The following is a 12,655-nucleotide window of genomic DNA, read 5'->3' on the forward strand; positions in this document are numbered from 1 at the left end:
ATGAACCATACAGCAGACTAGGGAAAAACTAGGTCATGTAGCTTTAAGAAGGGGTTTAAATTTACTATAAACTTCCACAAGCTATGTAGGAAACACTGCTATGTCAGAGTGCCGTTGGCAGCCACCAAAGCCCATGAGTCTCCTGCTGTCAGGCTGGAGATAAAGTCAAGCCTTCCTCCCTTATTAGTTCTTTCTCTTAATAAATACATCAATTTGACTTTTGATAGAATTTAGATTTTGGGTGTAGTTTCTCTTTACATGTTTCCTTAGCTTCTCTTGCTCTAGGAAATACAAGATTATAATCTGTCATCACGTAAGGTTTTGTCCCCTGGAGTTCACGCTGGCTCTTGGTTACACATTCTAGAATGGAAATGGCAACGGCCAGCAGACAATTCACATTTCTTAGCTCTTCCAGGGGCACAGGCATGAGGATGTGGTAAAGCCTCTTGTCCATGTTGATCTCTACAAATTCCAAACCCCAAACATTGCAGATTGGAGTCGGGGCAAGCAGGACGGCCTATTTGCATATCCTCTGATGTCATCCAGGATCTTGCAGAGACCAGCCCCGCTGGCATTCACAGCACCCAGGACATGGGTAGGAGCGATATTGTCACGAATATTCCAGAGGACAACTGCATTGAAAGGGATCCGATAGGGTGTCAGACCATGTAAGGGATGAATCCGTTTCGGCACTGGGGGCAGCAGCTACCAAGGTAACCGAACACTGCCAAGTCACAAAAAACTCGGTTACGTGACTCTATTTCCTGGAGTTTTTCTCAAGGCAAAGTCTGACTGGACGCGCATCAGCTTATGTCCAGTAAACACAGCCGGGCTCTCCTTTTCTTCGTCAGCAGATTATCGGCAGATTCTGCCTGGTAGAAACCTCTGTTTCTGACTTTGGATTTGCTTTTTGTGTACAAGCCATCCCTGTCGTCTGCATAGTCGGGGGTGAGGTTTGGCACGATTTACTTCGACCAGAACTGAACCAAACGAAGTGGCTGGGAGATGGCAACCAGATCAGATGAAGGAGAAACAAGAGCCCTTGGTCTGTGGCCCAGCCCATTGTGTTGACGATAAGCGGGGACTCTCTTGTAGGAGCTGAACACATACTTTAGCATCTCAGTGTAATTCTCACAGGTGTTTATGCAAGCATATTTCCCCAAATTCACCATTTTCTGTGGTGTTCTCTGGGAGGTGAAAGGTGGTCCTACAACTGGTTCTGTATTATTAAGGAAAGAAATGCAGCCCGAAGGAGTAAATTCTGTCTGTCCCAGATCACATTCCAAATAGCCAACACAGGAAATACGATTTAACAACTGGTTAATCAGGAATCTATTAAATATTGGCTTTCCAGCGTCCTGAGATCCACAAACCAGAGTGACAGAGCAGCATCCACTTCCTCACAGGAGACCTTGGCTAACTTCCAGGCCTGAAAGGGCGCTCTCCGTTAAACGAGGCTGTTTTGTTTTGTTTTGTTTTGTTTTGTTTTCCTTCTTTTTTCTAATGCCAACCAAACTCAAGGAGAAATGCTCAGAGCTAGTCTGGAAAGTGGGACTCTCTTGAACGAACATATAAGATAAACCTGGATGGCTGATCATGAAGTGTACAGCGGAGGTTTTCTGATTCTCTAGCATCACAGTGAACACAGGAGAAAAAAAATCTCGGTCAACCATCGTCCATCATCCCGGTTACGATGAGCTCTGAGCAAGGCTTCGTCTTTCACCTCCTTCTTGCTTTTCTCAGACATCGAGGAATGCAGGCGAGAGGGGGTGTAGCGGACACAGCTTGGGAACGTCGGCCTTGGCTGATGGTAAAACCAAACACCTGCATCCGGCCACACAGGCAAGTCACAGGGCAGATCCCGCTGCAAGTGAAACCCTGCCCCGTCGGCCTGGCCGCAGTGGCGGGATGGAGAGGCTCTCGGGGCGGCTCCGGGTGGGGTCATTGTCCGAGGTCAGGCTGGGGGCTGGGCTGGGCTGGGCTACCCTCCTACTCTCCATCCTTCCCACCTCCCCACCCCCGATATTGGGCCTCCGGGGCCTCCCTCCCGATGCTTCCCGCCGCCTGGGCTTGCAGCCTGCTGCTCCCAGCGCCTTGGGCAGCACCGCGCAGGACCCGGAGCCGAGGCTGAGGGTGAGCCAAGGGCGAGGATTCCGGGCTGCGAAGAATCCGGCATCCGTGGTGCTGGCCACCGCAGTTTAGTTTGTTTGTTTGGAAGTGGAAAGTGTCTCTTCTTTCTCCATGCCCCCTTCTTTTCGCTCTGACTACCTCTTTCCCCTTACTTCTCTCTCTTCTTATTAGATCCACTTTGTGTGTTTTTGTTTATCGGTTCTCTGTCTCTCATTGTTGAAGAGTGGGAATTTTTGAGCACTCCGAGAGGCCGTGGACTATACCCCAGATAGAGTTGCCAGTGTTGACACCAGGCCAGGCCTTGAGATATGGCTTCATGGCCGCTTCCCCCTGCACCTCACAAAATAGCCTTGCTAGATAGAACACTGTTAGCTTTCTGAAGAACAGGATGACCCTGTGAGTAACATGGTCGTCATTGGTATAATCTTGATGTTACTTGGGAAAAACTGTTTTGTCTTAGGATTGCTTGTTCTGCAAAAACAGGGTGTGGTTAATGTGCTTAAAAGTGGTCCTACACCAAGGGTCGGGGCTGCTCTCTGACCTATCTATCTGGAAGGCAGATCAGCCGCCGGCCGGCAATAAAGGTTCCCTAAATTTTAATTTGGTTTGGACTCCAGTGGTCTTTACTCGCGTTCGTTTCACAACATCATATTTCTTCTTCCCTGGCAATCATAACTCATTTTTTTGGGTTACTATTTTGTTGCCACATTTTCTCACATGTTCTTTTCGGCTCACATAATTTTCCTCTCATTTCGACCTCCTTGAAGTGTTGTTTGTCATGGGCCTTAGAAAGGCTGAAGCAAAGACCTGAAAAATACTTCATCGCTTTTGGCATCGGACTGTGAAATGCTTATTATTCTTTCTACTGGACTGTCATTTGTCCTACGTTTTAACTACCCAGGGAGTAGCCCAGCACCATGAGATTATCCTTAATAAATACATTTTGTTGTTAATGGTTTGAGACAGATTTGGTGATTTTGAAAAAAAAAAGCTGGAAAGTTTAGGAAGAAGGTGTTTTATCCTGAGACCTTACTTGAGTCCACCCATCCCTGGAGTTGAAAACATAGAGACAATAGGCTTTTTTTGGCTTCCAGAGAAAGGTCACCATCATGTGATGATATTATTAGAAGAAAGCAGAACTAATTGCTGGACTTTTTCATCCATTAATTTCTCTCCCGTCTTCCCTTTTTAGCTCATAAAGCCGGTGTTCCAATGATACATTGCTGGTGAATATTTAATTGCCATTCTCAAAAAGGTGTTTTGCATTTTCACATTATCCTCCTCCTCATGGTGGTGAAAGAAAAGATGGGTAACGTGTGTGTCTGAGAGTATGTACTATGAGTATTTTCTTTAAATAAAAGGTAATATATCCTTAGATCTCCTGCAAAGGAGACCTTCCTCTGTTGCTTTTTGATGAGAGGTGCTGATGTGAAATGACCCCTGCTTTCCTAAACACACAGCAATCTAATTTGAACCTGTATGCCAATTACAGGCCACTGTGGAGCAGTTTATGGAGAAACAATCACGTCACAATAGGATTAGAACACTATGCCCCAGGACCACAAGGGAAGCCAGCCCCGGCATAACTGCAGGTTTATTCCTCTAAATTGTATGTAAACAGCATTGATAGCCACCTTGGTGCCACCTTGGTATTGTTTCTATAAATCCTCCATAGGAACAATCTAAAATGAATAGACAATGAGTCAGTAATGGCCTGTTAGTTCCCACCACAGGGCTGTGCCACCAATCTGCTGCATGAATGCCCCTCACAGGGGCTGGTCCTGGGTAACCATCCACAAACGGCTCAGTAGAAGGACTTTACAGCAATAATCAGGTTTGATAGGCTGAGACATCACTGCGAATTGTGCCTCCTTCCTGATCCTTTCTTGCAAAAATTAGCTTCAGAAGCCAGGCCATTCTAGTCCTCTCAGTACATTTCTTCAGTCACACATTTCCCATACTCCCTTCAATTTCAATGAGATTGTATTGCAGTTTCCTACAGTGCTGTTCCTGACTAATGTGAAGGAAGCTAAAACTGCCATGTTTGGATGGCTAGGGCAGGTCTGAAGAGGAAGGTGAGATGAGCAGAAGTCAATTAACTGGAATGGAGTTAACCATTGGGTTACACCATAGGGTTGAAGTAATTATGTGATGTACAGTAGTTGATTGCAACATGGCATTATAGGTTCAGTCATATCCTCCTACAAATTAAAACCAAGTAGAGTACAATTGTGCCGTTAAACCTCAAAGAAGTATCAGTTTGTTCCCTTATCTATCTATCTATCTATCTATCTATCTATCTATCTATCTATCATCTATCATCTATATGGCTAATATGCTAAGTGTCTGTCCAACCGGTCACTATGATGCATACTGACCACCAGTGGGCAGACACTCAATGCAGGAGCTGCTGTGACATGCACGGGCCATTTACAGAGAAACGGCACAGTGGACCTGGTGCCCACAAAGCAACACTTGGTTTCCCCCACGTGGGGCACAGGCCCTGCCACCACCCCGGAGCCACAGCCCACCAAATCACAGCGGATGCTGCTGAGACCCCATGGCGCAAAAATGCCGCCCACAGCCCAGCCCAGCCTGGAAATGGTGGCTGTGGGTGCCGGGTAATGATGTCACATAGCAACACCTGGCTTCCTCTCCCTCGTGATGATGACAGCCTCCTTGCAGTTTCTTCAGCCCAGGAATACGATTTGCTTTATAGCCAGGTGCAAACATTTCACACTTTAACCAAATGTCTGTGAAGCATTTTCCCGTGCCTCATCTTATTTATCCTCACAGAAGTCCTGGAATAGATAGATAGGAGACTCGGTGGAATCCTATTTTCTTTTCATTAGCTGGAAAACAGAGATTTAGAAAGCTTAGAAACTTGACCCGACTGAAAAGAAGTAAGAACTGGTGGGCCTTGAAAATAACTTCAGGTTTTGTCACTGCACAGAATACAGCCAAACACTGCTGCAGTTAAATATTTTACCCTTTGTTCTCCCTGCATGATCTACAATAATAATCTGCTTCGTATTGATATTACTGCTGTGTTCCTGACAATTACTTGAAAGAGAAGTTGGGGTGCTTCACTGGGCTGGAAAAAGTTTAGCTAAATCAGAAAGCAGGTTTAATTAAGCAAGTTTAATATATATATAAAAGGCTAAGTTGACTTGCATGCACAATACATATAAAGCTCTCATGGGTGCCAATCGCACACGTGTGTTTCGATCTGTCATTGTCGATCATGACACTTCTATTATAGAGAAAGGGCAAATAGCGATATTAAAATATTTCTTCTAATTAATTTCCTTTCAATGTGCACAAATTCATGCACTGGGCCTCTAGTATTGTATAAAATCTCTTCTCCTTTGATACACAGACATAAAAGTGGAATATTTTTATTTGCTCTGCCGAATTACTTCATGTTTTTCTTCATTTGGGTTATTTACAAATTGTGTGTGTGTGCGCATAAATGGGCCAAAGTAGTTCTGTAAAATAAAATGACTATTCCATATTTGTTAGTGAGCTTCATAAAACCAGTTTTATTGCTTAGTGTTGTCAGTTGAGTACAGAAAGTGTTTTTAATGAGAGAAGAACCTAAGAATGAATATACCTTGGAAAAAAGGACATCTTCCATATCCCCTAGGCTGTGGTCATTTGGGTCTCTGAGGAAAGTGAGAGATGTTTCGGAGCACCGCTGCTCAGATTAAGATTAGTGCTGTTCTACCACCCAGGCAGGGACATAAATGAGCAATTTTCATTCACTCAGAAAAAAATGTTTGAGTGCCTTCTATGTGCCAGTCACCCGGTAAAAAAAAATGCAGGCTCTACCCCAAAGATCATACAGCTATTCACCAGTGAAGAGTTCAGAGCATTTAGTTTACTCACATTAAAAACAAAAATGCACATATAAAACACACTTGCTACTTGAGAAAAAAAAGTACAGTTTTGGCTGGTGTGATAATTCAGCTTCATGGTTGTTAAGCTCTTTAATGCTTTATTTAGAAATATGTGTGTCTAAGTCCTCTCATGCTGTCATAACAAAATACCATAGTCTGGGTGGCTTAAAAAGTGAAAATTAATTTTCTCTCAGTTCTGGAGGCTGGAAATCTGAGATCAGGGTGCCAGTGTGATCAGCTTCTAGTAGAGCTTACTTCCTGGTTTGTTGCCACTTTCTCACTGGGTCCTCACATGCCTTTTCCTCAGTGCATATGCAAGAAGGGAAAGAGAGACTATCTTCTTTATAAGGCCATCAATCCTGTTGGATTAGGACCCTTCCCTTATGACCTCATTTAACATTAATGATCTCCTAAAAGACCTATTTCCAAATACAGTCACATTGAGGATTAGGACTTCAACATATGGATTTTGGGATAACACGATTCAGTCTATATGAATGTATTACTTATTTCAAAGTGCTAGTGAAATTTATTTAAATAGTAGATTTTCCAACTGTAGCCAATCATTTGTGTATTTCAGAATGAGGAGACTATTGTGTCCTAGAAACAGCACTCAGTTGGAGGTATATCTGAATCTAAGCACCAGTTGAGCCGCTTGTTGGCTGTGTGAAGTTGGGCATTCTGTACCCAGCACAGTTAAAATAGATACTACATCACTCCTCAGCTGCTGAGATAGAAAACCTCAGTTATGTTCATTCCCCTTCCTTCTGTGAGCCTTCAATTGATCAGTTGCCATGTCCTGTGGGGTCTATATGTGACAGGTCTCCCCCACCTACCCCCCTTGCTTACCATTCCTACTATTTCTACTTTATGATAGACCAGTATTATTTCTGGCCAGGTGTTACAGAATGAACAGGTCCTCTCAAAATCCATATGTTGAAATCCTAGCCCCCTTGTGATGGTATAAGGAGCTGGGGCCTTTGGCAAATGATTAGGTCATGAGGGCAGAGCCCTTATGAACGGGGTTAGTTCCCTTATAAAAGAGACTCCAGAGGACTCTCTTACCCCTTTCTGCCAGGTGAGGACGCAGCAAGAAGAATGCTGTCTATAAACAAGGAAGGGGCCCCCAGCAGACACCAAATCTGCTAGCATCTTTATCTTGGACTTCCCAGCCTCTAGGCCTGTGTAAAATAAAAATTGGTTGTTTACCTGGTAAGCCTCTCAGTCTATGGAATTTTTGTTATAGCAGTTCAAACAGACTAAGACAACAGACCATAATGGCTTTCTCACATACTTCTGACACCAAATCTTTTCCACAGTTCTGATGATGTTCTTCCTCATTCATATAGCATATTCTCCAGTTTCCCCTTTATATATAGGGTCAAGTCTAAAACCTGACATTCCAGGCCCCAGATAATATTCCTCAGTTGGCCTCTCACCACTCCTTTTCATTCTGCTGTTGCTCATCTCCACTTGTACTTTGCCCTCACCCCTCCAAAGTGCTGGTGAAATTTATTTAAATAGTAGATTTAAATAAATCTACTGAAGTGCCCATGATTTACCGTTGTTGGACACTTTCATTCTAGTCATTCAACATTGAAAAATATGTGTCAGTTCTAAGTTCCAGTCGTTGTCTTGGGAGCTGAGGCTATATGATGAGGATAAGACATGCTTCTTGGCTTTCAGAATTCATCGCCTAGTAAAATAAGGATAGTCATGTAAACCAATAGCTCTTAATATGATAGATAAGAGCTCAAAACTGTAGTGCTTGTTGGACCCACTTCTACATGTCTATATCTTACTTATCCAATTCTGGCTCACATGACATCTAATCTTTTATTCCCTTCTCTTATTTCCACAGCACCGACACTTTATCTGTGCCTTTCATGTAGTCTTTATCACTTTCTCTCATATTTTAAATGCATGTGTTTTCATGTCTTGTTTTCCTCAATTAGAGTTTAAGCGTCTTGCAAGTAATATCCATTCCATATTAACCTTTGTGTTCCCCACAGTGCTTAATATACCCTTTTAGCTAGCATTCATAAATGTGCTGGCAAAATAATTCCTAAATTTGTGGAACCACAAACTAAATTAGAGGACCCTTTACATAAAACCACTTCCCTTGAATAATATTGAAAACTTTTGTGATTTTATTAGGTTTAGTTTATTAATTTTAGCTAAATAAAAGCCTGATTACAGGTTTAGGAACATGAATTTCAAAATTAATTCCAGAGATTGAGCATTGTATACAAGAAATATACAAGAAACACTAATTGTTACTAATGTGGTCTAAGCATTTAAAAATAGATTTGCTTATAATACGTTGTTAAGTGCTCTAGAGAGTATATTAAAAAAAATCAGAGACTCTGGAGGCAAAGTCATATTCATTAAATATAAAAAAAACCCAGGAAATACAGCTTTTAACAAATATTTCCAACATTAAAGAAATATAAGTCCCAGGAGTTTTTATGGTTTTTACTTGCAAATGTTATTCATTTTGTGTTTTAAATTAGAATTTCCTTTTATAAAATCCTTTGCAACAGAGAAAAAGGTTAATCTATACTCTAGGAAAAAATATAAAATTATTGTTTATTCCTAGTTTCACTGATATTATAATAATTGTAAATACAAACACAGTGAATTATCAGTATTATTGGCAGAGACTTAGCATTTATTCAAACTTTTTTTTTTCATTCAAGTTACTGACATGACTTTTCTTTACAACTCAACCAAGTAATAACCTATGTAATTGCCACAGTTTTCATAAATCTACCCCAAAAAAGGGACGTACATAGTTCATTTTGCAATTCATACAGTTATTATAAAATTAAGACAAGCAAAATTTGAAAAGTTGGAAATTGTAGAAAATATATAAACATACAGAAAACATCACCCATAACCCCACTGTGTAAAAAGATTTAAAATGTGGCACAATTTCTCTCAATTTTATTTTCCTATACATTTTAAAAAATTATATGTCTTTTTCATTTTTCTCCTTATCTTTTATTCCTTTGGTATTTATTGGTAGTTTAACTATAGTATAGGATAGAAAGAAACATGGATGTCTGGAACATGGTATAAAGAAATCATGTGCTTCCTTGGTTTTTCTCTCCCATCACCTCAAAGCTCTTGATGTTCTCCAGACATCCATGTTTAACAAAATTCATTCAGAGTAATATATAATCTAGACTCTGTACTGCTATCTAGACCTGGAATGATTTAAACAATATCTCTGCATTCAAGAATCATGAACTGTTAAAAATCAAATGCTCTGTCAGATACTTGGTTAACGGTTGGAATATGATAGAGCAGGAACATAGAGGAAGAAATGGTCAGATATTTTTATTCCAGATCATCTTTTGGTCTCAGGTGATTGGAAAAATCTCATCTCTTTTTCTAACTTCAAGCTGTTTTATCAACATTTACTTCCCATTTGAGCCAACATTAATGTCCCTAAGTGGGGAACAAATTACAGACAATACTCTCAGTTAAAATATGCTAAGCTTAGAATTTTAGACCAGTTTTTAATCCCTTTTTCTTTATCACATGTGGCATTGTTTAACTGCAGTTAACAATGTGGTATTGTTGTTATTGTGATATTTATGAGACAAAGTCAAGGAACAGAGCAGTCTAAATTAGTAGGTAGCAGTTATCATCAAATAGCATATATTGAAAAAGAGCCAAAAAATTCTGGGCATATTTCTGAAGGTGACATGATCATAAGACATAACTTCCTGCTCCTTCATGCTCAAGCACATGCTGACTTCAATGAACTCAGGCCCCTTACTCAGATGCTGGAAAGACATAAATGTTTATTGATGAAATATACTTCTTAGAAATTACACAAGATTCTTTCCTTGACAGAATGTGTGTCATGCACTGTATCATTCATTTTCCTTCTGCCGTTCTTATGAAAAGGTATATCATAACGTGAAGGCAGGTGCAGTGCCTTGTTCATCATGTGCTCCTTGCATCTCTCCTACCCCATACTGTGAGCTCCAAACCCAATACATGTTTGATAACTTGAGTTGAACCCGACCTATATTGTTTTATCTAAATTTGTTTAATGTGATCCATGCTGAATTCTGGCAATGTAAGTGTAAGCATGAAACTGAAACCATTTCATTTTGAATCGTTGCAATATGACTTTTTTCAGTCACTTGAAGATGGAGGCTTGTGTTCATCTTGGCATTCTCAGTGACTAAAATATTGCCAACGGCACAGTGGGTACTTACTTAATGCACATTGATCTGAATCAAACAAAATCGCATTTCCTTTGCTGGCCTGTAAAAAAAGCATTACTATCCATGTAGGCTTTTGCCTCATGTAAACTATCTGCAGCTCTACTCTGATTAAGCTCCTATATTTAGAAAAAGGCAAATCATGTCGCCATAAAGTTATTTCCTCAGTTTCCCCATCTAAACTGTTGGACGACTTCTTCATGTGCCTGGTTCTTATCATCAGTACATTTGTCCCTGTCTTGCTATCATTCTTGGAGTTGAGATTTTAAATAATTCATTTTAAAGGGGGATGAAATATTTAACTTGGTAGGATTATTTTTGGACATGAAGGAGACCCTCACTTACAGAAGAGGGAGTTAACCACCCAAATGCAAACAAACATTTCTCAAACTGAACTTAGCTGAAAGCCTCCTCGATGAGCTTTAAGGGAATTTGAAACTTGGCATAATGAAATCACACCCCTGAGTTTTGCAGGAATGATTGCTGCACTGTAATATGTATTGTACTTGGATACTTAGATTAAAGATCTATTTTTATTTTTATTTTGTTATCAATTATGCATCTAGAAGAGAAGTTCTATTACTAATGGAACCATTGAAATGGATACCTAGAGGAGTGGATGGATCACTTTATTTCTTGTCAGGTTCTATATTAGGCTTCCCAAACCCCATTTGAGTATTTATCTACTATTGTTATTGTTGCAGAGTAGTGTACCTGGGGAAATCTGTAAGGGGAATGAATTGGCCTGAATTCTATATCTGATTCTGCCTTTTCTTGCTTTATATTTTTAGTCAAGTAGCTTTATACCAGTAACTCATCAGTTACACAATAGGGGAGGGCCTCACTTTGATTTTTATATCTATACCATTAACTTTTTTGTGTATTTATATATAATTGACATATAACATTATATTGGTTTCAGATATACAACATAATGATTTGATATCCATATATATTGCAAAATTATCACTACAGTGTTTAGTTAACACCTATCTCCATACATAGTTACAATTTTTTTCTTGTGATGAGTACTTTTAAGATCTACTCTCTTAGCAATTTTCAAAGTTGCAATACAATACTATCAACTATGATTACTGTGCTATACATTACATTCCAATGACTTACAATATAACTAGAAATTTGCACCCCTTGAGCCCTGTATAATTAACTTTTAAAGTAAAAACTGTCAGGTTCTTTTTAATGTGGGTATAATTTTATCTTTGTGTCAGCTTTGGTCCTGGCCATATCACCACCTTTTAGAGACAAGAAAGTTGAGTTGCCTATTTTCTCAAAGTTTAAATGCTATGTCATGACAGAACTGGCATTGATGATGGGCTGTGGAGCATTTGTAGTCAAGGTATTTTCCCCTCGCTTTGGAATTGAGCAACTTGAAATGTATGAGAAGAGGTAATACCTAACTTCTGAAGGACTCAAGATTTAATTTCTAAAGTAAGATTTCAACTCTTGAAAAAAGTAAATGAGTGGAGGGAGGAGAGCTTGCTGGGGCGGGAAAGAGAGACACTAGGACAGTGCTTCCCAAAGTGTGGTCCTCAGATCAACAGAATAACCGGAACCTGGCAATCGGTAAGAAATGCCAATTCTGTGTCCTCACCCAGACTTAGTTAGTCAGAAACTCTGGGGAGACGGGTCCAGCAAACTGCAATTTAATAAGCCTTCTGGGTGATTCTGATGCATGCCCATGTTTAAGAGGCACGGCTAGACTAGGGAAGCATCTTAGACCCTGTGAAAGTCCTTTAGAATTTCTTGTTCCCAGGCCTATGTCAATCAGGGTAGAGGTCAATTATGATGAACAGTACCAACCAGGGACCAAAAGCAAATGGAGTTCTGGGTACTAGCAGCCACCTAGGTGCTGTAGGACCAGCACAGAGCAGTCAGCCTTTATGAGAAAGCTGGGGACACTGGAGCTGTTCAAGTTGCATATCAGGCCCTCCCACTTTGAGTATAGAAACAATACTACGCCATGGAGAGAGTCTTATTAAAAGGAGGATGTACATGTAAATACAAGCCATGAATAGAATTTGTCAGTAGGAAAAAACTGTAATCCTTAGGATGTCTAAAGAACCTCAGGATTTGTTCACAACCTTTTTTTGCAGCTTTACCTGCTCTTATTTCCACTCACATCACAGACATCACCACTATGTCTCCGCATTTCAACAATATGCCTTTGCTTGGAACATTTCACCTCATAGCTGCTGAATACTCTTCAAATCCAAGTTCTCAAATAATTTTCTCTGTAACACCTGCACCTTTTCCCAGTCTTAGAGTTAGCTCATTCTTTCCAATGATGCAATGGTATCACAAAAATATTTTTTGTTAAAGCACCTTTTATTGTATTTATTAATGAGACTTTCTCTCAACTCCATA

General features: G+C 40.3%; 1 pseudogene; it reads right to left on the reverse strand.

Moving 5' to 3' along the window:
* Positions 1 to 208: 208 nt before the first annotated feature.
* LOC103288381 (polynucleotide 5'-hydroxyl-kinase NOL9-like) lies at positions 209 to 12,440 on the reverse strand (annotated as a pseudogene).
* Positions 12,441 to 12,655: the final 215 nt, after the last annotated feature.

The sequence above is a fragment of the Eptesicus fuscus genome, chromosome 8, assembly GCF_027574615.1.
Source record: "Eptesicus fuscus isolate TK198812 chromosome 8, DD_ASM_mEF_20220401, whole genome shotgun sequence".
NCBI lineage: Eukaryota > Metazoa > Chordata > Mammalia > Chiroptera > Vespertilionidae > Eptesicus > Eptesicus fuscus.